The sequence below is a fragment of the Malaclemys terrapin genome, chromosome 3 (assembly GCF_027887155.1).
Source record: "Malaclemys terrapin pileata isolate rMalTer1 chromosome 3, rMalTer1.hap1, whole genome shotgun sequence".
NCBI classification, from domain to species: Eukaryota; Metazoa; Chordata; order Testudines; family Emydidae; genus Malaclemys; species Malaclemys terrapin.
In genome coordinates this window covers 37,503,192-37,527,061 of record NC_071507.1, presented here as the reverse complement: position 1 = coordinate 37,527,061, position 23,870 = coordinate 37,503,192, and the positions used below count along the sequence as shown (strand labels likewise).

At 40.4% G+C, this 23,870-nt stretch overlaps 1 protein-coding gene across 2 annotated transcripts in view; it reads right to left on the bottom strand.

Annotated features, from left to right (window-relative positions):
- Nucleotides 1-23,870, bottom strand: part of THADA (THADA armadillo repeat containing) — a 327,070-nt gene that overhangs the window by 11,797 nt on the left and 291,403 nt on the right. The window lies entirely within an intron of this gene.

The following is a 23,870-nucleotide window of genomic DNA, read 5'->3' as shown; positions in this document are numbered from 1 at the left end:
ATCTCTGGTTTGTAGCTGTACTTGTTCATAACAACTTTTTAAGAGAGGCCTTTCCTTGACATCAAGTTTAAAAAAAAGTCGAAGTATAACAGTATTTCAAAACAAAGTGTTCAAAACTTGTTGGAGGTTCTTGCACATATTTTTTCTAGTCTTGGTCTACAAAGCATAGTGATACTCAGTGTTGCTTTAAAGGTCTCATCTTACCATAATTAAAAAAGTTCACAACTTGGTTTATTCAGTCCTGTGCAGTAAATATGCTTCATGAACAAAATAATTACTTGAAATTTTTTCGCCACAAGACACACAAAAATATATTTATCACGTAACTGTTTAAAACTCACTCTTCGAACATGGAAGAAAGAAAATCTTCTAGCTCTCACAGCAGCAGATAGATGTATTAATAATATCTACCCTCTACATACCAGACTTGCTTTGAAAAGGGGTTTGTTAGGAAATAATTGCAGACAGCAGAAATTCTAGAGGGGATGAACTTAGGACATTTACCACTTGCCTTTATCACCTTTCACAAAGAAAACTGTACCTCGGTAGTCAGGAGAAAACCAATACTTCCCGAATGCCATTTGGCTGCTAAAAGTATTTATTAAAGAGAAACATGGAGAATCTCACAGGTTCTGAAAACGAGTAACACCTATTTTTTTATTCACCTATTTGTTCTAAATTTAGAACAGAATAAGGACATAGGTTAATACAGTCTACTTACTGAAATAAAGAAATAGTTGCAATATGAACATGGAGATTAACATAGTTTAAAAGAAAAATACAATTCAAATTAAACATATACCTAAGAATTTGTTTATTGTGCTGTTCCATTTAAAGCTGCTCCTTTTTGCTTACTCCCAAATTCTGTGAATGGGAAACCCTTCTTGCCAAACACAAACTGTGAATTGCATTTAAATTCAACATTAAAAAAAAACAAACAAACAAAAAAACCAATTCTGAGTCTTGTGCTAACAGACACCATTTCATTAAAAAGGACACCATATTATATTGGTCATACATGGGCCTAACAAAAATATAGGAAACCAAGTTGCTACTTTAAAGCTGATTTATAACATTAGTGACTAGTTTCTGTCCCACAGCTCTGGGCCCTTTGTGTTCTTCAGATGGAGCTAAGGGAATGGAAAGGAGACATTCCCCCCCCACACACACACTCCCCCCAGCTGGAAGGAATCCCCAGCAAGGTTTCAGTCAGACAACTCTGATGACACTTGCAACCCCCAGGATGGGGGGATGTGTTGGAGCATGGATGGGAGTGTCAGGGCCATGGGTGGAGCACAATACACTCTGGCAATCTCTGGCAGGTTCCATAGGGACCATATCCAGCCAGCAACATGAAAGCAGCCCTTATGCTTAACCTTAAGCTTCTCTATGGCCAGATTTACAGTAGGAGTGCTTTAATGTTTTAAGCATATTGATATATTGTGCCAGCAAAGCGCTCCTAATGTGGATCCAGTTTATGCCGATAAAAGCCCAGCTGTGCCGGTATAGCTTATCCCCTCCCCACACTGATATAACATATACCAGTTTTGCCAGTGTAGCTTCATCTACACTAGTGGCTTTTGGTGACCCAGCTATGTTGGTCAGGAATAACACACCTGACTGACACAGATATACTGGCAGAAGCCTGTAGCACAGACATGGCTTTGTTACACCAGAATTGGTTTAGAATTGGCCCCAAAGTTGGGGAGCCAAATGCAATTCCCTTTTGGCTTCTCCCCCCCCCCCCACACACACAGCTGCATCCAGTGAGAGTTGGGCACAGTTGAAGATCTGGCTCCAAGAAGAGGGAAAGCAAGTCCCAACTCTTCCGTGTCACCTACAAAAAATTGGTTAGCTAATAAAGCACAGTTTGAGGGGTAGTTATAGTTGAAGTGTTTGCATTTAATTTTTTTTCTTTACATTAAGGAGTATATAATTCTACATCTTGATTATATCCTTCTTTCCCATCTCGGTACATTGCTTGACTTCTTACAGTGTAAGCTCCTTAGGTCAAGGACTATGTTTTCCTGTGTATATGTGTATACCGAGTTCCTAGAACATTGTGGGTGATACTGCAAAACAAAAAGTTTAAACCTGAATTACTATCTGTGGCCCCGATCCTGCAAAGATTTAAGGATCTGCTTAGCTTTATACATTGTGAGTAGTTCCATTGGCCTCAATGGGATTACTCACAGTGAGTAAAGTTAAGCATTTGTTAAAGTCTTTGCAGGGTCAGGGGGTTCATAAAATCACAAATGATGTAATATTTTTAGAAAGATTGTGACTATTAGCAGAAATATGAGAAGTGACAATTTAACCTGGGGACAGAGGCAGTACCTGAAAAGTACCTTTTACTCTTATTTTTTAATTGACTAAATTTCAAGTTGAGGGTGTCCCTTTCGTTTCAGGCTTCCAACAGCTTTTTTTAATCCTTTAATACTTTTCTTAAGTGATAGCTATTCCATTTAAGGCCTTGATTCACCTACTTTTTTAAAGAAAAGTAGGTGAATCAAAACCCTTAATAGGGTAGCCTATATTATAAGTGCAAATGCAATAAAATATGTTTTAGGACAAGTTGATTTTATTTTACATTAACCACAGATTAATTCTTGTTAAAGATTTGTATAAATGAGCATTTCACTTACTGCAAACTGCACAAAACAAACTAGGCTTTTAATACTCTAATTACACATGTAAAGGATGGTGCTTAATAAACCAATAACTCTGTTATATGAGAACATGGAAAAGAGATCAAGTTAGTTACCCGGTACCTGAAGAGGATACCTCAACCTCTTTATATTCAAATTACCTAACTGTGCACATGAATAAAATAATGGAGGACAACATGATTTACATAAGGTTATTAAAGCCTCAAGTTTTTAAGTAATCACTAGAGGTGGGATTGACAAAGGGACCTAAGTGTTGCAATGCTGAGTGTCATGGCACCTAACTTTTAGGCACCTAGAAAAATCACAGGAACAATACTGAGCCAGAAAGCTGAGTGGGGAGAGAGAGGCTCAAAAGCCAGCACGCTAGGCGGGGAGCCATCTAAGCTAGCCAATGGGCGATGCTGACAGCAGGGGGTGTGCGCTAAGCCCTAACTTCTCTCTCCAAGATAGGTGCCTAGCCCAGGCTGCATGGAGGTGCCGCTCTCTTTTTCCCCTTTTAGCAATGCACAACCAGGCCCTATCTCTGTTTAGGGATCCACAAACAGGAAAGCACCACTTAGGTGGGAGATAGGTGTCCAGACGCATAAAGAGAGGCAGCAGTACGTGTAATCGAGAGGCTGAAACATAGTCACCTAATGAGTTTAGGTGCCTACTGGGCTTGGCAGGAGTTTTCTGGATCATTGTGGAGCAAAACCTGGGACTTTGGCACCTCAACCCTAGACTTAGGTGCCTAAGTCTGTGGTTTAGACGCCTAAGTACTTATGTAGATCTGGGTTTAACTCCATGGAAGATGTGATTCTGTGCTCTTGACCCAGGCAAAACCCCTATTGCTTCTGGGAGGAGAACAGAGTCAGGAGCAATGTCGGTTGGCAGACTTTGTCTCTGAAGAAATACATCTGGCACCCAAAGGTATTTCCAAGTCTGTTTAGCATGGAAGTTAAGGAAAATCTCCTAAAGGAGAACATCACCAATAAACCATATCCTCACCCACATCAGCTCAACAAATGTATCAAGCAGTAAACTGAAGAAAAATTAAAACTAAAACAATGAAGATGAAAGAGGATGTTCTCTTGGAGAGATGAATTCTCCTCAATAAATATTAATGACAACTAAGATCTTTTTACTAAATGTCACTTTACCAGGAAACTTTATTTTGTGGGGGCTATGCCAATGCAATACAAAAAAAGAGGGTAAAGGAACTGAGGAGTAGCTAAGATCTTCTCTACAATTGCAGTGGCATGTAGGTTTGTGAGCAGTAAAAGGCTGTGTCCACATTCATTGCTGTGTGCAGCTACACATCACTGTGAAGGTCTCTGGTAGTGTGGAGGCAGCAGGACAAGTCTCTGCCAGCAGGGAGCTGCTGGAGCCTTTCCCCACTGCCTTCCCTTTGCCAGAACCGTTCCCTGCTGTCTCCCTCATGGCTGGGAAAGGCGCCATCAGCAGGGCAGCATGGCACCACACTGTTCATAGTATAGACATGGAAGGCAATGGCTGGGCTTGCAGAGAGCCTGTGTAGAGTATATGCTCTAGGGTTCAGGCTTGTAGGGTGCTCTACTCTATTTGCCTAAGCCATGCCTCACCATCTACACTGCTGTTTTTACCTGTGCTAGCTCCTCATGCAGTGCCCATACTCTATATGCTGCCACAAGTTTAGACCTACTCTCAATGTAAAAAATTTTTTTTCCTTGGGATCTTCTGGTTCAATAAGTTCAATACCAAGCTTGGAGTAGAGAATGAACTATTGTGAAAGAGAAAAAATGGCAGAATTCTACAGCTCTGAAGCAGCCATATATGTTGCTGGTTTTTCTTCTTGTGTGTGTTAAGTAGCTGCTACTTACAACAAAATTCTTAAGCGCTTGGTGCTGGCCAGTTCCATTGCTGCCAAAACAAAAAATCCCAAATACAAAGACCAGTCATCATCCTGCCTCAGTGTGAAGGAAGAAATAACTCCTCCCTTTGTCAGCCCCACTACATTTTCAAGTATTTACCTTCCTTCAAAAGTAGAGGCATTTGGAAATCTCCTTGGAATTAAATATACTTGGTGAAGAGCAAGGGGCAAATTGAGGGAGCTGGAAGGGGAAAAATCACTCATGCTCCACTCCCTATGCCCTCTTGCTACTTTTCCTTTCCCTCAGGGTCCACTGTCTTCTCACTTTTGTCCCTTGATTGCACCCAAACATCCATTATGCACCCACCATCCTAGTCTCTGATCTCTACCCTCCTCTACTCTCCCTTGGTTACTTCTGGACCTTTCTCTCTGAAGTTCAGCTTTAAGCCCTATGGAATGAGAGGCTACAATTAAGAGAAGGAACACATAGGCTATAAAAAAAAAAAATAGGAAAATCTTCCTGTCTGAAACAGCAGTGACTGGTGCACATGGTAGTGAGAGTACTGTTTGTACCACTGAGGCTATTACACTAATAGTCACCATCCACATTGCCACTGCAATGTTGGAGACTGACGTGGTAGAGGGCACACCATGGTGAGACTTGCTTAAGCAAGACTAATCTAAAAACTGTAGGTGCAATGCTGGTGCACTGTGAGGAGTGTGGGTGAGAGGCTGTTGCATACATGCTAGGGGGACCACATGAAGTTGTCTAGCTTCTCTAGTACAAACAGGACCGTAGACCTTGGAATAGTCTTTGGAAAAAGAAGTGGAAGCCTCATTATTTGAATAACATTTACAACACGGGCAGTGTGGGAGCTCAATGCAAGAGACTACACAAGTTTCCTTTCTGCTTCAATACTAGTATAATCAGGAAAAAAATCTTGAATCTTTAAAAGTAATAAAGCAGAATATAGGCTTTCCTACAGTGTAATACTATAAGTGTCAAACACCACCAACTTTCAGCAAGATGCCCATTAACATCACTAAACTCAGAAATGGTATTTATAATTATAGTTGGTTTTTAATTACATTTCATTATTTATTAATATCAAACTTCTTTTCAACATTTTGAATTTTCAGATTCCAGGGCTGAGCAAGTACAGTTGCCTTTTAAATATTCTCCCATATTTTTCAAGAACATCACAAATCACTAACACTGCATAATAGAACAATAGTGCAACTCATGTGATTAAATGAAGTATTATCAGCAAAGGGTCCTCAGCCAGTCTTTGAAGGATGAGCTGATTTTAATTAATTCCAACTAGTTCACTCTTCCATTGTAATTAATGGAACTGCATTCTGGATAAGTTCCTTTATCCAGATAAGGACCTAGTATTGTGCAATAACTCTAACAACTTGTAATGATGAACTGGTGTTAAAATGAAATGTGGGAATATTAGTACAAGGTCACAGTGAGTCATATGTTCTTATGGAATGTAATCCTTAGTGACTGGAAAAATAATACAACTGGGAGGAAATAGCAACATAAAGCTCTCAGACAAAAGCACTTAGGTGATTTGGAATAAGTATCACCTCTTCCATGCCCCACCCTCCCAATAAATGCTGGTTAAGGTAATCACAGGTTTCAGTCTGCTAGTACTCTGTCCCTTTCAATTATTCTGCTAAATGTTCTGAAATAGTAACTAAACTTTATTAACTCGGTGTTTTGGTTCTTTTGTAAGACATACATATCATTGCTGCATATTTTTATACATGAATATTGGTGCAACATTTGTACTTCAAGATTTGTTTGCTATCTTGATCTTTGTTCTAGGTATGCACTTACCAACACCCCTGGTGACAACTGCTAACACAATAAACTATTCATTATTGAACTATAAAATATGGAGTAATTTTGCTTTTTGGCAAATCTTCAATATGTAATTAATGAGATATTTGAACTACCCGGAGAATTCTTAAGTTGCAACATGCTTTGATCTTGATCTGTATTTTTCCCTGAACATTAATTTACATTGTCATGGCTTCTCTTTCCTCTTCAACTGGCTCACTTCTAAAGTATGGGACAATGCAGTTTCAGATTCATTGTGAGCTTTAGTTAAATTGAGCGTGTCCGACTAGAGAAGACACTATCTAAATTACTATGCAACATCTGAGCCTTGAATGTCTGTGACTAACTGAATGCAGACACTTTGGGTACCAAGTAGAATGGGAATTCTGGACCTATGATTCAGTCTTGATGTCTCTTGAGGTGTCTTATAATTTTAATAATGCTAGAGACCATTTTTTTAAATAGAGGTGATTTGCTTTTGCATTTTACACTTGTTTTATTTTCCCCCTTTAAAAAAAGGAAGACATTTAACATGAACTGATTATGATTTTGTTCTCCTAGAAAATAAAATAAATCTGGTGCAGTAAAAATTTAAATCAAATAGTTTCACGCCTGCCTCAAAATAAAAATATTTTGCCATATTATGCTGGTCTGTTCTCAAAAACGGCAAAAATTTATTTTCTAAATAGTTATTAGGGTGTAAAAGAGGGTTATTTATTTATAGTACAGTAGTTCCTACAGGCTAATCACTGTGCAAACACATGGTGAAAGCCTGACTAGCTTCCAGTATTCACAGACAAGACAAAGGGTGAGAGAGAGGGATGCAAAATACAAGTACAGAGATGGTTGGAAGGCAACATGTTAGTTCCATATTTTTGTATGCATGTGCATACACACACAAAACTTTGTTAAAAACATTATTAAGGTTGCAAAGTCAAGCATTCAGAAGTTAGGAAATGCCAGAATTAAGATTGCCCGTGGAACCTTAAGTTGGCCCCTCTGTGTACATGCACAATGATGCATTCTTTAATTGTATGCTCACATACTATTTCCCCTCCCCCCCCCCCAAGATTCCTTGTCCTAGACCCATTCTTCTTGCCTACTCAGTCCTTGTCTCCACTCCTCAAGCATCTCATCCCAGTCCCAGTCGACTTGCCCAACCAGGCCTAGTGTCCCCTCCAGGCTCACTGGCCATGCCCCAATTTCCCTCACAGCTCAGTACAGATCTCCTTATCAGCCCAGTTCCAATCTCCCCTCCCCCCAACTCCTTGTACCCAAGTCTCTTTGCCCAGCCTAGTCCCTGATCTCTTCTCCTGGCTCCTCATCCAATCTCTCTCTTCCTCCCCCCCCCCCACTGCCTCTCAGTCCCAGTCTGCCTCCCTGGGTTCCTCATCCAAGCTTGGTCTGCTCCCATGTCCTCCTTGGCTCCTTGTCCTAGTTTATTTTCTCAACACTAGAGCAGCTGAGATCAGGTTAGAAGGAAAATCATTCTGAGCCCCCATAGCTCTGGGCTGGAATATGCTCATCACTGTGTGGATGATGCATGCATAATCTGGTCAGCACTCAGAGCTCTGAGAGGCTGCAGCATGCCCAATGGGGACAGAATCTTCTGAGTTTTAAGCTGCAATCTCTAGCAATCTTCTGAGTATGTGTGAACAGCGATTTTTCAAAGGCTTATAACTTGGCCACATTTGGGGTGATTTTCACAGGGACGGCAAAAGGCACAACCCCTCCATCCCGCCAAAAAAATTCAAGTCCCTGCTGCAAAGCATGGGGGCACTAGAGGATTTTAAAGAAAAGGTCTCAAGAATGTTTTTTTAAACACTGGCAAAACCACATATTTTTCCCTAGCTTCATTCTTGGAAATGGGAACCATTTTGGCTGAAATTTTCAAAAACATTCAGCTTGAGGCAGACATCCAGCATGGGAAATTTCAGTCCAAATGAGTAAAGTTTGGCAAAGTGATAAGCAACTGAGAACAAGATCTTATCATGAGAAGTGTCAGCATAGGGGCCAGTGACCTTCAGAGAATGCAGCAAACATCTATTTTCCTGGGTATTTCTGGAGTGAGTGGGCTGAGGAATTGGGGAAGGTTAGATAAGGGAGGTTATTTGTTGTAGGCTGTTTTATTTGAGCAATTTATATTTTGTGATTGAGGATTAGATTAGCAGGGAAGTTGTATTTTGGAATTTTATCCCTATTTTTGTATCTTTTAATATTCGCAGAAGTGATAACCACTTCTAAGAAACACGAAGAAAAACAAAAAACACAAAAACATCGGCTTTCTGATGAGGTTTACCAGATTGAGCTTTCTAAGTTTCTCAGAGTAGCAATAAAACATGTTTAGTAAACTTACTATCAATTCAGAGGGCACTTTCTCAGAAATTTTGCAACTCCTGCATGATTTGTTGAGCTAAGACTGTGTATGCCTTGTTAACTACATATGTATGCATGTATACGGCACAATTTTTAATGCCTTTTCAACAGTGTTTATACTTCTGTTTGTTATGGAAGTTTACTTACTTGTGTTAAAGAGTAAGGATAATTCTGTGATTAAGGCACAGGACTGGAAATCAGTCAGTAAGAACTGCTAGTTGCTCAACACCTGAAAGTCAGGACACTTATTGAGGTTCTTATGTTATGGATTTAAGAATCTAACTTTAAACATCAATTTTTTTAAATTGCGGCATTAGAGTCTAACAAGTCTGTTTTTGGAATGAGGGAGGGGAGAAGGTTTGGATTAATTTGATTTGTTTGGGTGTGAATTTATAACACAAAGTATAAGCCTAAAATATAATTGTGGTATTCAATGCAAAACTGAAATAGGCCTCTATTGTGTGTCTGCGCATGAGAGAGAATGAGAATGTAATTAACATACTAAATGAAAAAAATGAATGGGGGTTTATTGGTGCTGGTAATAAGATATTGTAAGCCTAACCTCTCCTGTGATATAGCCAAGTGTTTAAGTTAATTTAGACCTCCACTAAAGTATTTCTGTTAACACTTTCATCTTACCATTGGGAATTATTTATAAAAAAAAGTTTTCCACTGCTAGCATGACAAGGTGATCATTAACATAGAACAGATCATGCCAAGAGAACAAAATTAAAAACATGCAAAGGTGCCACCGCAGTGGTAGAGTAAGCAACTGCCATAAATAATTCTGGCCCTCAAAATAGTCTCAACATAGTCTTAGTCTTTTAAGTATGATAACAATCAAAAGCACTTTACAAAAACTCAAACAACATCTTTAAAGTTAAGATTCTAGTCTTTTCTTGCCAAAGATTTTTTACTTGATTTCCTTATACATGAGAAATCAATTTGCTCAACAAAGTCAATTCTTGACTTTTCCTACAGCGAGAGCTCATTTGGAACTGATTACAGAAAAAAGAAGTGTAGTTTAACACATTTCAGGGTTTGAAGTAAGAACCCATTGTGTCCCATGACTGCTTTTAAAAAACTAATGAAAAATAACTAAATTTGGTGGGAAATCTATAGCACAGGAAATTAATAATCCAATAAAAAACATTTTATTCTAGGTCACTGCTTTGACCCAGGCGATATTATCTCCGTCATTACCAATTGATGGCTGTTTGGTAGTCTAGTTCTTAATTGACAAGTATCCACATCTGTCCCTTTCACACATACAATCCTAGGTCTCTCTAGTGAGACTGCTAGAGAGACCTAGGATTGAATGGACCTGCAGACTTTACTACCATATCATTGCTGGTGAAAGGATCTTAAGGAATCACCTCAAGAAGGATGAAATTCACCTCTGTGCAGAGAGAGGACTATCACCACTTAGGCCTATGCATCACTTAAGTTGCGCATAGATTTTTTGCTGGCCCTCTGCACAGGGATGAATTTCACTCTTCTTGAGATGGTTCCTTAAGGTTAAAGTGAACATGGAGAGAAAAGACTGAGGAAGCTGAACACTATATCTGCAGCACTTGTGTTGCAGAAAAACAGAACATCAGGCTCCACAAGTGTCAATTATGCACTTTTCATGAGTATTAAATTCAATGGAAAAAGTTATTTAACCCACTCCGTTTCCTACAACATTAAAAAAAAATCCATCTCTCAAGAGAAGTTATTACATTTGTTTTCTTCAAGTGTGTAGTAGGACATGAGTTTTTTAAATCAAATGTTTATTTAACCTAAGCATGAACAATTTACAAATTAGAAACGATCACAGTACAAAGATATATTAAAAGGTATATCTCTTCTATGGCTGTGAGATAGCAAAGGTGCAGAAATAATTAACAAGAAACTTGTAAAGTTTTGGGGGTTTCCCAGCGTGTCATTTGTTCTCACTTAGTATTCTAGCCTAACTGTTTATAGAACATTTAGAGAGAGACACACAGAGCGTGTGTACTACTCTTACAATCTTACATTATTTAGTGCAAAACTGGCAAATAAAGGCTTATTATACATCAAAGTGCATAACATTTTAGGATAACTTGACTATGAAAGACAACTGGGCCAGATTCTCCAGTCTGCTTCATCCACTTTGCAACGTTTAGGCAGTGCAATGTGGGCAGGTCCTGACCCCTTAGAAATCTTATGGTAGGGATATAAATTAGAGTAGATAGAGCTCTGCTGTAATTTCTGTCAGGGCTGGGTGGCACAGGATTAGGGCTTTGTAACCAGCTATGTCCAAGCTCTGCTCTGACACTATGGAGAGTTGATCCCACTATAAACTAAGTCAAATGTAATGTTTTTACATTATGTAAACTGCCTTATATGCCCTACAATATCCATATTTGCAATTTTCCTCTCTTCTGGAAAAAGGGGTAAACAGTGAGGTTGAAAAGTTTGCAGATGATACAAAATGACTCAATATAGTTAAATCCAAAGCTGACTGCAAGGCGTTACAAAGGGATCTCACAAAACTGGGTGACTGGACAACAAAGTGGCAGATGAAATTCAAATGTTGATAGATGCAAAATAATCCATATTGGTAAACATAATCTCAACTGTACATTCAAAATGATGGGGTCTAAATTAGCTTTTACAACTCAAGAAAGATCTTGGAGTCATTGTGGATAGTTCTCTGAAAACATCCGCTCAGGCGGACTGGGGCAAAGATTACATACTTCTGAACAGGAGGAAAAAAGAACTGGATTCTTTTGCTTCCTGGCTTCCCAGTAGATGGCACCACAATGCTAACGGTCCAGAATGCTTCTTACAGGAAAGGATAAACCAGATGTACATACATTTCCCCTCAATTTTCATTAACATACACTATTCTTCACTGCCTGTTCTAAACCGCTCTGTAATGTTCCAACACACTGCTAAACAGCTGCCACATTTCAGGAGGGAAATGTAGCAACTGTACTGAGGAAGGAGTGGGCTGAAGTGGCTGTATTTATGGACAGTCCTTTATTTTGTAATTTTTCATTTATGCACATTGCACATGTACTGGAGAAGCTGAATTTATATAGTAACCTGTTATGGTTTGCAAAGAGTTCTTTGATCAATGTGGATGATAAGATCTATATAAAAGTAAGACAATTACCACTGGCATTTGCTGTTCCTGTAAGCAGTCAGGGTGGGGGAAATTAACATGAAAGAGTAACAAACTAAGATACAATTTCAATCCTTTATCAAAAGCAAAGTGCAACTGAGTAATAAGCCAGAAAGGTACATCATGAGGACAAAGATTTTTTTTACACTCTACTTCCAAAACGACAAGACATTTACTCTACATGCGGTCAGAAATCCCTCATTCACAGATTGAACAAGAATGTTCATCTTGACCTCCATGAAGTGGTCATTCATTAACATTTTACCCAGGCACAGCGATTCTGAACTTCCTGGGCAACTTCCTGTGGATATAGTAGCCTTGCTTTAATCTGGCTTTGTAAATAAAGGTGAGGTACTAGCAACAACTGAAAATAAAAACAAAGGTGTGAGCCACAAACTGCCTATCGAATTATAAAAGAGGTTTTCTGAGCTAAAATCTTCTAAAGATGCACAAATATATTTATTAAATATTAATCTGGTTCTGTCCTCTCCTAACTTATTGAAAACATTTGACCATTGCTCCGCAATGTGTTTTAGTCACTGTTTGACTATGGAAAGAATCATATTACCACAAAAACAACGAGGAGTCCTTGTGGCACTTTAGAGACTAACAAATTACCACAGAAACCATAATTGGTAAAAGACTGCCAACTATTTACAAGTAATCCTGGATACTCTGAGGAATGGTTTTGATAATACAATACAAAATATTTTCTACAGCACATTAACAGCTACAAACAGCATAGCACATCACCAAAAATATTACTATAAAGACACAAAATATATTTATTAAGGCTAACTATGAAACAAATGAAAGAAATGGGCCAAATGCCACCACTGAATTTCCCCAGTATATTTACATATTTAACACTTAAGCAGTAGTACCCACTGCTTTCACCTCACAAATCTCCCTTGTACTTGGTCTCTGTTTCGACACTAGTACACTGGACCAAAAGCCACCTAATGATGCCTTCCAGCCATGTTCAATCTTTCATAATTGCTACCACATGTCACTTTGCTGTCTGGAACAAACTTCTTAAATGTAGGACCAACATCATCATCAGGTAAGCAAAATCTATTACAAATGTATTCCTTTGAATCCATGATGGGTTAAATCTGTCATTGGTGCTGCAATTTCTCCTTAAATTCCTAATCTGCTCAAATATGTAAATAAAAGCATTGACATGAACTGAGACCGTAAAGATCATTGTTGCAACCAAGGTCCTGTAGTGGCACCAAATCTTTTATAAAGGAGGTGAAATAAGGTGTTTAAAACAAGGTTATGGTTTGCTGGTTATAATTATGCTGTCTATATGTGTGTATCATTTTGTAGTTGAAGTTATGAATATTGGCTCTATACTGTCTGTATTTCAAACTTATGCTATGCTTCTGGATGACACCTCAGACAAGTTGGTGTCAGCTCTGCCTAGCCTGCTTGATGGCCCATTAAGGACCATTAGCTATACAACTGACCCACTGAGAGAAGGCAGACATCTTGTGACTCAACAAAGTATGCAGGGACATGCCTATGGACAGAACTATGAAGTTTTTCCATGCCACGTGATGGACAGCTTGTCTTGGGGACAAAGAAAGCAGAGACCACATGGCAAGAGGCTATAAAAAGCTGCTGCAGCTCCTCCATCTTGTCTTCAATCCTGCTTCATACCTCTGGAGGGACTTTGCTACAAACGAAAGCTCTACACAAAGGACTGATGACCCATCCCAGCTGCGGATGTACTCCAGAGACTTGATTTGAACCTGCTGTTTATTCTATCACTGCTACAAGCCTGAACCAAGAACCTTGCCATTACTGTATGTAATTGATTCTATTTAACCAATTCTAGCTCTCACCTGTATCTTTTCCCTTTTATGAATAAACCTTTAGATTTTAGATTCTAAAGGATTGGCAACAGCATGATTTGTGGATAAGATCTGATTTGTATATTGACCTGGGTCTGGGGCTTGGTCCTTTGGGATTGGGAAAACCTTTTTTCTTTTACTGGGGCATTGGTTTTCATAACCATTCGTCCCCATAACGAGTGGCACTGGTAGTGATACTGGGAAACTGGAGTATCTAAGGGAATTGCTTGTGTGACTTATGGTTAGCCAGTGGGGTAAAACCAAAGTTTTCTCTGTTTGGCTGGTTTGGTTTGCCTTGGTGTGCACAGAAACCCCAGCCTCGGGCTGTAACTGCCCTGCTTTAAGCAATTTGTCCTGAATTGGCACTCTCAGTTGGGTCCCACCAGAACCAGCATCGTTACAGCTCACTATAGTGACAGGAGGATTCTCCCACCGCTGTAGGTAATCCACCTCCCTGAAAGGGAGTAGCTAGGTCAGCAGGAGAATTCTTCTGTCAATCTAACCTGACTACACCTGGGGTTAGGGCGTCATAGCTACAATGTAAATTTTTAGTGTAGACCAGTCCTCAATGTGCTGTTGTTTCTCTGCAGGGAATCTCTTTTTTACTACACTCTCAAGCATCACTAAAAATACCCATGCAGGTCTTTGACCCTTATTTTCCCTTATCCTCAACCTGTATTATCTGAAGTACCCAAGAGAGATTTTAACACCTCAGTGTGTCTCTAATATGAAAGTCCTGCAACAACATTAAAGAATTGCCTAACAAATTCTGCTGTTGAGTAACTCACTCCTACTTGGCCAGCATTTCCCATCAAGGTTATTCACATCACTGGGGGAGTTGCAAGAGACCATGTCTTACTTAGTCACTACAGCATCCATAGGGATCGGTGAAGATGAGTTATCTCTGGATGTATGCTTTATTTACTTTGCAACTGTGGTAATGAAAATATTGGGAAGTACTTTGAAATATCTAGCTCTGTATGCAGATGTATGGTAAAGTATTGATATTTTATTCATAGAGCTACAGCATCTAGATATTGTTTTTTATTTCCTCATTTAGGCTGGGGTTTTTTGTCCAGTTTATCTTAAAACAAATTACATGAAGTGATGGTGCCCCCATAACTTCCCTTAGGAGGTAATTGATCTCTGTCTTTGGTATCTTCTGGCATTTATAGAGTCAGACTATTATGTCCCTTATTCCTGCCCCTCTTCTAAGATAACAATCTCTGGCTCCCTCTATGTCCTCATATAAGGCATGGAGGCAGGGACATGTTATGTTAGAACAATGGGTCCTCAATTTTGATTGCAGTCTTTAGGTGCTACTGTAATGGTGGGAAACTACAAATAATGCATACTGGCATGTGAGCAATGGTATTTTAAAAGGCATAGACAGAACCACTGGAAACATGGTATTTGAAACAGTGGAGGACCAAAAGGTAGTGGTGTTGCAGGGTCAGCTGGAATAACTCTTATCTACTTCACTAACAACTAGAGCTGATTAGATTTCAGGCACTTGTCTTGAAATTCTTCATGGATCAGCAGTAGAGGACAGCTGGGTTGGAAGTTTTGCAATCACACCAGCCACTACTGATTTGCTGACATCACCTGTGGTGGTGGTGATGAATGCCAGGTCCATGGTGTAACATCAACATCACACAGACTCCATTATCTATTATCTCTCTTTGAAGTGATTTACTAGGTCCCTCCAAGGGTGTGTGAGTGTGAAAAACTTCGCCACATATTTATATTAGTTAAGGGAAAGTTTTCACAGGAAGGTGAGTGGACATGCACATTTCAGCAGGGTTTTTTCTTTCCTCTTCTCTTTCTATGTTAGTATACTTTCATCCCAATTCTCTCTCCACTTTCTCCCATTTCTTACCTCGACTACAAGTTCTAGCACAAACACATGCAGCTACACCTCCCTGACTCCAATCTCTTCTACCATCTCTTTAGCAGGGTGTACTGATAATACCAATAAAAGTTACTTCCCCTCTTCCATGTTAAACAGCACTTTGGCAATCCTTATGTCTTGAAGTCACCAGGGCCTGATGAAATACATCCTAGAATTCTTAAGGAGCTGACTGAGGAGATATCTGAACCATTAGCAATTATCTTCAAAAGTCATGGAAGATGGGTGAGATTCCAGAGGACTGAAAAAGGGTAAATATAGTAGTGCAAATCTATCAAAAGGGAAATAAGGACAACCCAGAGAATTACAGACCAGTCAGCTTAACTTCTGTACTCAGAAAAATAATGGAGCAAATAATTAAGCAATCAATTTGCAAACACCTAGAAGATAATAAGGTGGTAAGTAACAGTCAGCATGGATTGGTCAAGAACAAATTGTGTCAAAACAACCTAGTAGCTTTCTTTGACAAGGTAACAAGCCTAGTGGATAGGGGGAAGTAGTAGATGTCATTTAGTAAAGTTTTTGATACTATCTTGCATGACCTTCTCATAAACAAACTAGGGAAATACATCTTAGGGTATGTCTTCATTACCAACGTTAAAGCACTCGGAGCGGCTCCCAGTGCTGGTATACTGTCTACACTTGCATCAATCAGGGGTGTGTTTTTTCACACCCCTGAACGAGAAAGTTTCAGCGCTGTAAAGTGACAGTGTAGACAACGCCCTAGATGGAGCTACTAAAAGGTTGGTGCATGACTGGTTGGAAAACTGCTCCCAGAGAGTAGTTATCAGTGGTGCACAGTCAAGCTGGAAGGGCATATTGAGTGGTGTCCCGCAGGATCAGTTCTGGGTCCAGTTCTCTTTATATCTTCATCAATGATTTGGATAATGACAGAGAGAGTATACGTACAAAGTTTGCAGACAATACCAAGCTGGGAGGGGATGCAAGTGCTTTGGAGGACAGAATTAAAATTCAAAATAATCTGGACAAACTGGAGTAATGGTCTGAAGAAAATAAGATGAAATTCAACAAGGACAAATTCAAAGTACTCCACTTAGGAAGGAATAATCAGTTGCACACGTACAAAATGGGAAATGACTGCCTAGGAAGGAGTACTGCAGAAAGGGATATGTGGTCATAGTGAATCACAAGCAGAGTCAACAGTGCAACACGGTTGCAAAAAAAGCAAACATCATTCTGGGATGTATTAGCAGGAGTGTCGTAAGCAAGAAACAAGAAGTAATTCTTCTGCTCTACTCTGTGCTGATAAGCCCTCAACTAGATTATTATGTCCAGTTCTGGGAGCCACATTTCAGGAAAGATGTGAACAAGCTGAAGAGAGTCCAGAAAAGAGCAACAAAAATTATTAAAGGTCTAGAAAACATGACCTATGAGGGAAGATTGAAAAAATTGGGTTTGTTTAGTCTGGAGAAGAGAAGATGGAGAGGGAACATTATAACAGTCTTCAAGTACATAAAAAGTTGTTACAAGGAGGAGGGAGAAAAATGATTCTCCTGAACCTTTGAGGACAGGAGAAGAAGCAATCGGCTTAAATTGCCACAAGGGCAGTTTAGGTTGGACATTAGGAAAAACTTCCTGTCAGGCTGGTTAACCAATGGAATAAATTGCCCCGGGGAGGTTGTGGAATCTCCATCACTGGAGCTTTTTAAGAGCAGGTTAGACAAACACCTGTCAGGGATGGTCTAGATCAGACATGGGCAAACTATGGCCCGCGGGCCACATCCAGCCCGCAGGACCGTCCTACCCGGCCCCTGAGCTCCCGGCCGGGGAGCCTAGTCCCCACTGTTCCCCTGCAGCCACACCGCCACCCAGGCCGCACTCTGGCCCGCCGCTCCCACTGGACAGCGTGCGGAGCACAGCTGGCTGTGGCCGGGTGTTGCCGCTGCGAGCTCCTGCTGCTGGTAAGGGGGGCAGGGAGCGGGGGCGTTAGGTAAGGGAGCAGGGAATCCTGGGGGACAGTCAGGGAGTAGGGGGCAGTTGAATGCGGTGGAGGTTCTGGGGGGGCAGTCAGGGGATGGGGAACAGGGAGGGTTGGGAGTGGGAGTCCCGGGGGGCCTGTCAGGGGGCGGGGATGTGGACAGGGATCAGGAGGGCAGTCAGGGGACAGGGAGCAGGGGGGGTTGGATAAGGGTGTGGCATCCCGGGGGGAAGTTAGTGGCGGGGGTTCCTGGGAGGGGGTGAGCAGGGGACGAGGAGCAGAGGACGGTTGGATAGGGGGTGAGAGTCCCAGGGGGGCTGTCAGGGAACGTCAGTGTGGAGGGGTCGGAGTAGTCAGGCGACAGGGAGCAGGGGGGTTGGACGGGTTGGTGGTTCTGAGGGGGGCAGTCAGGGGGTAGGAAGTGGGAGGGGGTGGGGGCCAGGCTGTTTTGGGAGGCCCAGACTTCTCTACCCGTCCCTCCATACAGTTGTGCAACCCTGATGTGGCCCTCGGGCTAAAAAGTTTGCCCACCCCTCGTCTAGATAATACTTATTCCTGCCATGAGTGCACAGCATGTGAAGGATGACCTCTTGAGGTCCCTTCTAGTCCTACGATTCTATGATCCAAACAATGAAATCAGCAATACTGCAGTGGCCCTAAAAAAAATCTCGTTTTCTTCATGCTTGCTTTTAGATCGAGCTGTAGTTTTAGTTTTTAATTTCCATTCCAGCTTCGTCACCTATGAAAAACTAAATTGTTGTATTTTTTAGAGAACAGCGCATTGTGCAACTTTTTGTGGGTACGGGGGAGAGTGCGGGCAGACTAGGAAGGTGATTCACAGGTAGAAAAGTTTTATAAAAACAGTTTGATTCTGTCAAGGAATTGAGATTTCCCACACATACATTTTCTGTGAATCTGCTGAAAATGATTTTCACTCATTTTTTTTCAGTACCACACTTTTTTTTATTATATCCCGGACCCTGTTTACATTTTCTAATCACTATATACAAAGTATGGGTTACTCAAAGGCTGCTAACCTGTAGGCAAACTTTTAGTTTGATGCAATAAAATAGAACTGAGATAATGTTTTCAAGCCAGAACTAATCACATTACTAAACCAGGCTGATATTGTTACTGATATTTAGGGTGACCATATATCCTGTTTTGGCTGGGACAGTCCCTTTTTTAAGCCCCATCCCGGCCGTCCCAACTTCTATGACAAAACTGGACATTGTCCCATTTGCTCTTGCCAACTGATCATGAAACTAAAGTGGGGCGTGGACGAATGTGCAGGGGGGGAACAGCAACGCCAGCCCCGTGTGGGGGTGAGGGCTCAGGAGAGCGGCGTGGGCCAGGCTAGCCCCATGTGAACAGGTGGCAGGGGGCCTCGGGCTGTCCTCTTGTGGGTGGGCGGCAGGGGGTGGCTTGGGCTACCCGGCCTGCAGGAGTATATGGGGGCCTCAGGCTGTCCCTGTGTGGATGAGCAGCAGGGGGGCTCAGGCCGGTCCCACGCGGGGGGGACGGGGCTTTGGGTCGGCCACTGCGGTGTCCTGTTTTTCCTTTGGGAAATCATGGTCACCCTACTGATATGGTATTGAGCACCCTAATGATCTTCAGTGATACATCCTGGGATAACAGCATCCAAATCTTCTCTCTAGTATGGTGATTTCTATTCCTCAGTGGGCACTGCCAAGGAAGTGAGTAAGCCTTCAGTGGAACTCAATCAGCATGGCTGGGGGTGCTTCGTTCCTCCAGGCCCGCTCCACAGTGAAGCAACCAGTCTCATTTCCCTCTTACCCTCTCTGAATGTGAGTTTTCTGATGAGGGCATGAGAGGGAGAAAATAGAGATGGACTGACGGCTTCAGAATAGCCTGATAAAATGTGAATTCAATGGAAAAACAACAAAAAGTCTAACACTGACTCCCATAGTCTGCATTTTATCAGTGACAGTGAAACTAACATCCCAATAGCTGAAGAATCTGTGTTGGTGATTCAAAGGTTGGGATATTAGTCATTTGCACTGAGTGACCACTTTTCCTAGATGACATAGAGACACAGCAGGGAGCAGCACTGAAATCAGCAGAGATGGCTTTGAATTGCCCTATGTCAAATGAGGACTTCTGGAACATTCATGTTATTTGTTGATACTTCCTTAATGGTAAAAAATTGGAATTGTAGGTTCAGATTAGGATTAAGAGGTCTAAATTTTTGGCCTACAGAACAAAAATTATTATAGGCCTGGGACAAAATTTTCAAACACACCTACATGACTTAGGAGCCCTGGTCCTGTTTTCAAAAGTGATTTAGGCATTTAGGAGCCTAAAAATCCCCTTGATTTTCAACGAAACTTAGGCTCCTACATAGCTATACTACTTTTGAAAAAGCGATTTCGGCTGCTAAATTACATAAACACATCTAAAAAATTTAGCCCCCTTTACAGCTCTACCCCCCAGTCTACAACAATGTATCTAAACCAATGTTAAATCAATCTAGTTAATCTGGTTTTAGGTCCTAATGTAGATACACTTACATGGGTCTTAAATTTACCAACATTGGGGCTAACCTATTTAAGGGCATCTACATTAGAGGTTTGCAAACATTTAACCAGAACAATTATAAAATGATTTATTTAAACAGGTCAAATTTTTCTAAATCTCGACAAGCCCACAGCCTCACTCAAGACATTTCTTCCTTTGTAAACAAAAGCCAAACTGAAAATGATACAGTAATAGATGCAGCTTTCATTCCAGCCTTGAATTACCTGAACATCTCAGGACATTCAGGAAAATGACCATGAGTATAGGAAGGAAGGTCCCTGTTCCTTGATTTAAATCATCTTTCTTTTAAGGAATAAACTCTGGGATAAGCAATAGGGCTGTGAATGGGTCTAGACAGTACACAGCCATGGGTCACTAATTTAATTAAATTTCAAAGAAACTATTATACATTTACACTGAAAACAATACTTCTTGTGCCCTCCCTCACACTAACAGCAATAAAACAATCTCACAGAAGTTTACACCTCAATGCATGAGGAAGCAATAACAAAGTCAGTATACATCCAATAACTTTAGTCATTGACTGGATTTGTAATAGGGAGGTCATTAGTAAGACCTTAACTACCTGACAAGCTTCCATTTTAGGCAAACAAAACAATAATTAATCTTACTCCTAATTAGACAGTTTGGTTTCCATGTGTCATGACTTTCTCAGAAAAATGGCAGCAGCCATCCGTATCTGAATCAATTTTTGCAACAAAATTAAATCCAGCTTTTCAAAATAAATTAAAATATATATAAAATGAACTGTCTACTGACAGTATTGGAAAGTAACACTAGTCTATAAAAAAGAAATGTGTTTTTTTGGTTTAGCACCATCTCTCAGAAAAAATGCTCTTCTTTGCACTTTTCCTTCCAATCTACAAGAGGGACAAAAGTTTTATTTACACACCAGTGTCATGTTGGTAACTGCTTTATATTATCCTTATTAATTTGTCTCTATTTCTGCCACTCCCATCTAAAACTAACTCTGATATGCAGCTGCATGGATTAGTCAGCAGATGGCGCTGAGCACTGCAATCATCAAAAACCATGGAGTATAGCAATGGTTTTCAACCTGTGATCCGCGAACCCCTCAGGGTCCACAGACTATGTCTAAGGGGTCTGCGAAAGGTGACTACGAAAATGAAGTTTCAGATCACAGAAAAGGCATTCCGTTTTTCTGATCAATCTAGAGTATGTGATTATCTCGCCTACAGGTAAAACTCGGAAGTGTTGTCATTACCATAGAAGCCCACACCTTAGCACCCTTTCTCTTACTGAGTCAAATGCCATGCCGAGCACGAGCAACATTCATAGCTGAATTCTGTTTAGTCAGTTTTCAGTCTAAGACTTCTATGGTAGTGGTCCACGGAGCACAGGCTAAATTTCCAAAGGGGTCCGTACCTACATTTGAAAATTTTTAGAGGTCTGCAAATGAAAAAAGGTTGAAAAACAGTACTAAATTATAATGCATTTGTTCTTCAAGGAGGTCATTTAATATATCAAAAAACTGTGTAAGGTTGTAGTTGTTATTGGGCATAAAACCATATACTGAAATGTACAATAAGATCATTTACCTCTGATCTCATTATTCTAGAAACATAAAAGAGGTACATATGGTCTCACACCAGCCCACACTTGCCACACGTGTGGGGTAACACAGACATCACTAATGTGGCAGAAAATATGGGAAAGTGCACCATAACTGTTATATGCATGTCCCAACCAACCAATCTCATAATTTGCTACTAATATGTAGACTCAAATTTCAAACATCTCATCTGGTAGAAGCAGAGTCAAAGTTAAGATTAGCTCTATCTTGATACATGCAACCTAGATGGAGCTACTATAAGGTGGGCTCATACTGGTTGGAAAACTGTTCCCATAGAGTAGTTATCAGTGGTTCACAGTCAAGCTAGAAGGGCATATTGAGTGGTGTCCCGCAGGATCAGTTCTGGGTCCAATTCTGTTCAATATCTTCATCAATGATTTGTATAATGACAGAGGGAGTACACTTATAAAGTTTGCAGATGACACCAAGCTGGGAGGGATTGCAAGTGCTTTGTAGGATAGGATTAAAATTCAAAATGATTTGGACAAACTGGAGGAATGGTCTGAAGTAAACAGGATGCAATTCAATAAGGACACATACAAAGTACTCCACTTAGGAAGGAACAATCAGTTGCACATGTACAAAATGGGAAATGACTGTCTAGTAAAGAGTGCTGTAGAAAAGGATCTGGGGGGTCATAGTGGATCACAAGTTAAATATGAGTCGACAATGTACACTGTTACAAAAAAAGCAAATATCCTTCTGGGATGTATTAACAGGAGTGTTGCAAGCAAGACACAAGAAGTAATTCTTCTGCTCTACTCCGTGCTGATTAGGCCTCAACTGGAGTATTGTGTCCAGTTCTGGGCACCACATTTTAGAAAAGATGTGAACAAATTGGAGAAAGTCCATAGAAGAGCAACAAAAATGATTAAAGATCCAAAAAAGATGACCTATGAGGGAAGACTGAAAAAATTGGGTTTGTTTAGTCTGGGGAAGAGAAGATGGAGAGGGGACAATAAAAGAGTTTTCAAGTACATAAAAAGTTATTACAAAGAGGAGGGAGAAAAAATATTCTTAATCATTGTGGATAGAAGCAGCAGCAATGGGCTTAAATTGCAACACAGCTGGTTGAGGTTGGACATTAGGAAAAACTTCCTGTCAGGGTGGTAAGCAATGGAATAAATTGCCTAGGGAGGTTGTGGAATCTCCATCATTAGAGATTTTTAAGAGCAGGTTAGACAAACACCTGTCAGGGATGGTCTAGATAATACTTAGTCCTGCCATGAATGCAGGGGACTGGACTAGATGAACTCTTGAGGTCCCCTCAAGTCCTACAATTCTATGATTCTATACAGAGACACATACCCCCACTACTTTACTCTTTGGTAGGGAAAAACGGGATCAGTTTGAACCTTAAATGAACCTTCAGGAATAGCTATCATGCCATGAATAGCCTCCTTGGATATATTACATTAATCAAACATTAAAGGAGAAGCTGTCCTGTTAAAGAGTTCCAGCACTGCCTCTTCACAGGATGCTTAAATATGTCCACAAAAAAAATAAACTCAGAGCAGGTGATTGTGCAAAATGCTGGTACTAGTGATGTTCACAAAAAAAGAAGGTAGGGATGGTGGTTGGCATTGCCAGCACCAAACAGCCAGATTTCTGACAATTAGAAAAAATAATAAAGAAGAGGGATTTCAGTATGGTGACTTTTGTATAACCATGGTAGATAGGCACAGTATTCTAATAAATGCGAAATCTAGTTGACATTCTTTCCATTTAGGCTTCTATTGGCAAAATTACATCAATTATATGTCTTACAGGGTCAGCAAGAAATGCTAGACATTGCAGCTATATCAATCTCCAGGGAATAATACACTGGGTTTTAGAGCTGGAGCAAGGCTTGATGAACTAAACAAACAGATGTCTCTTTAAACTGAAAATATAAGAAGCCGTAATCACTCAGGTTAACTAGTGTTTTTGGAGAAGAAGAAACATTACAAGTATAACAATAAGCTTTAAAAGCTTTCATTGCAGGACCTGAACAGCTTTCATTGCAGGACCTGAAAAATCACAAAATGTATGAAAACAGAATGCTTGCCACCCATTTCTCATTCTGATCTATACAGAAATTAAACTTTCATGCTCAATTACTTTCATTTCCATTGTAAGATATGATGCCAAAGAAACA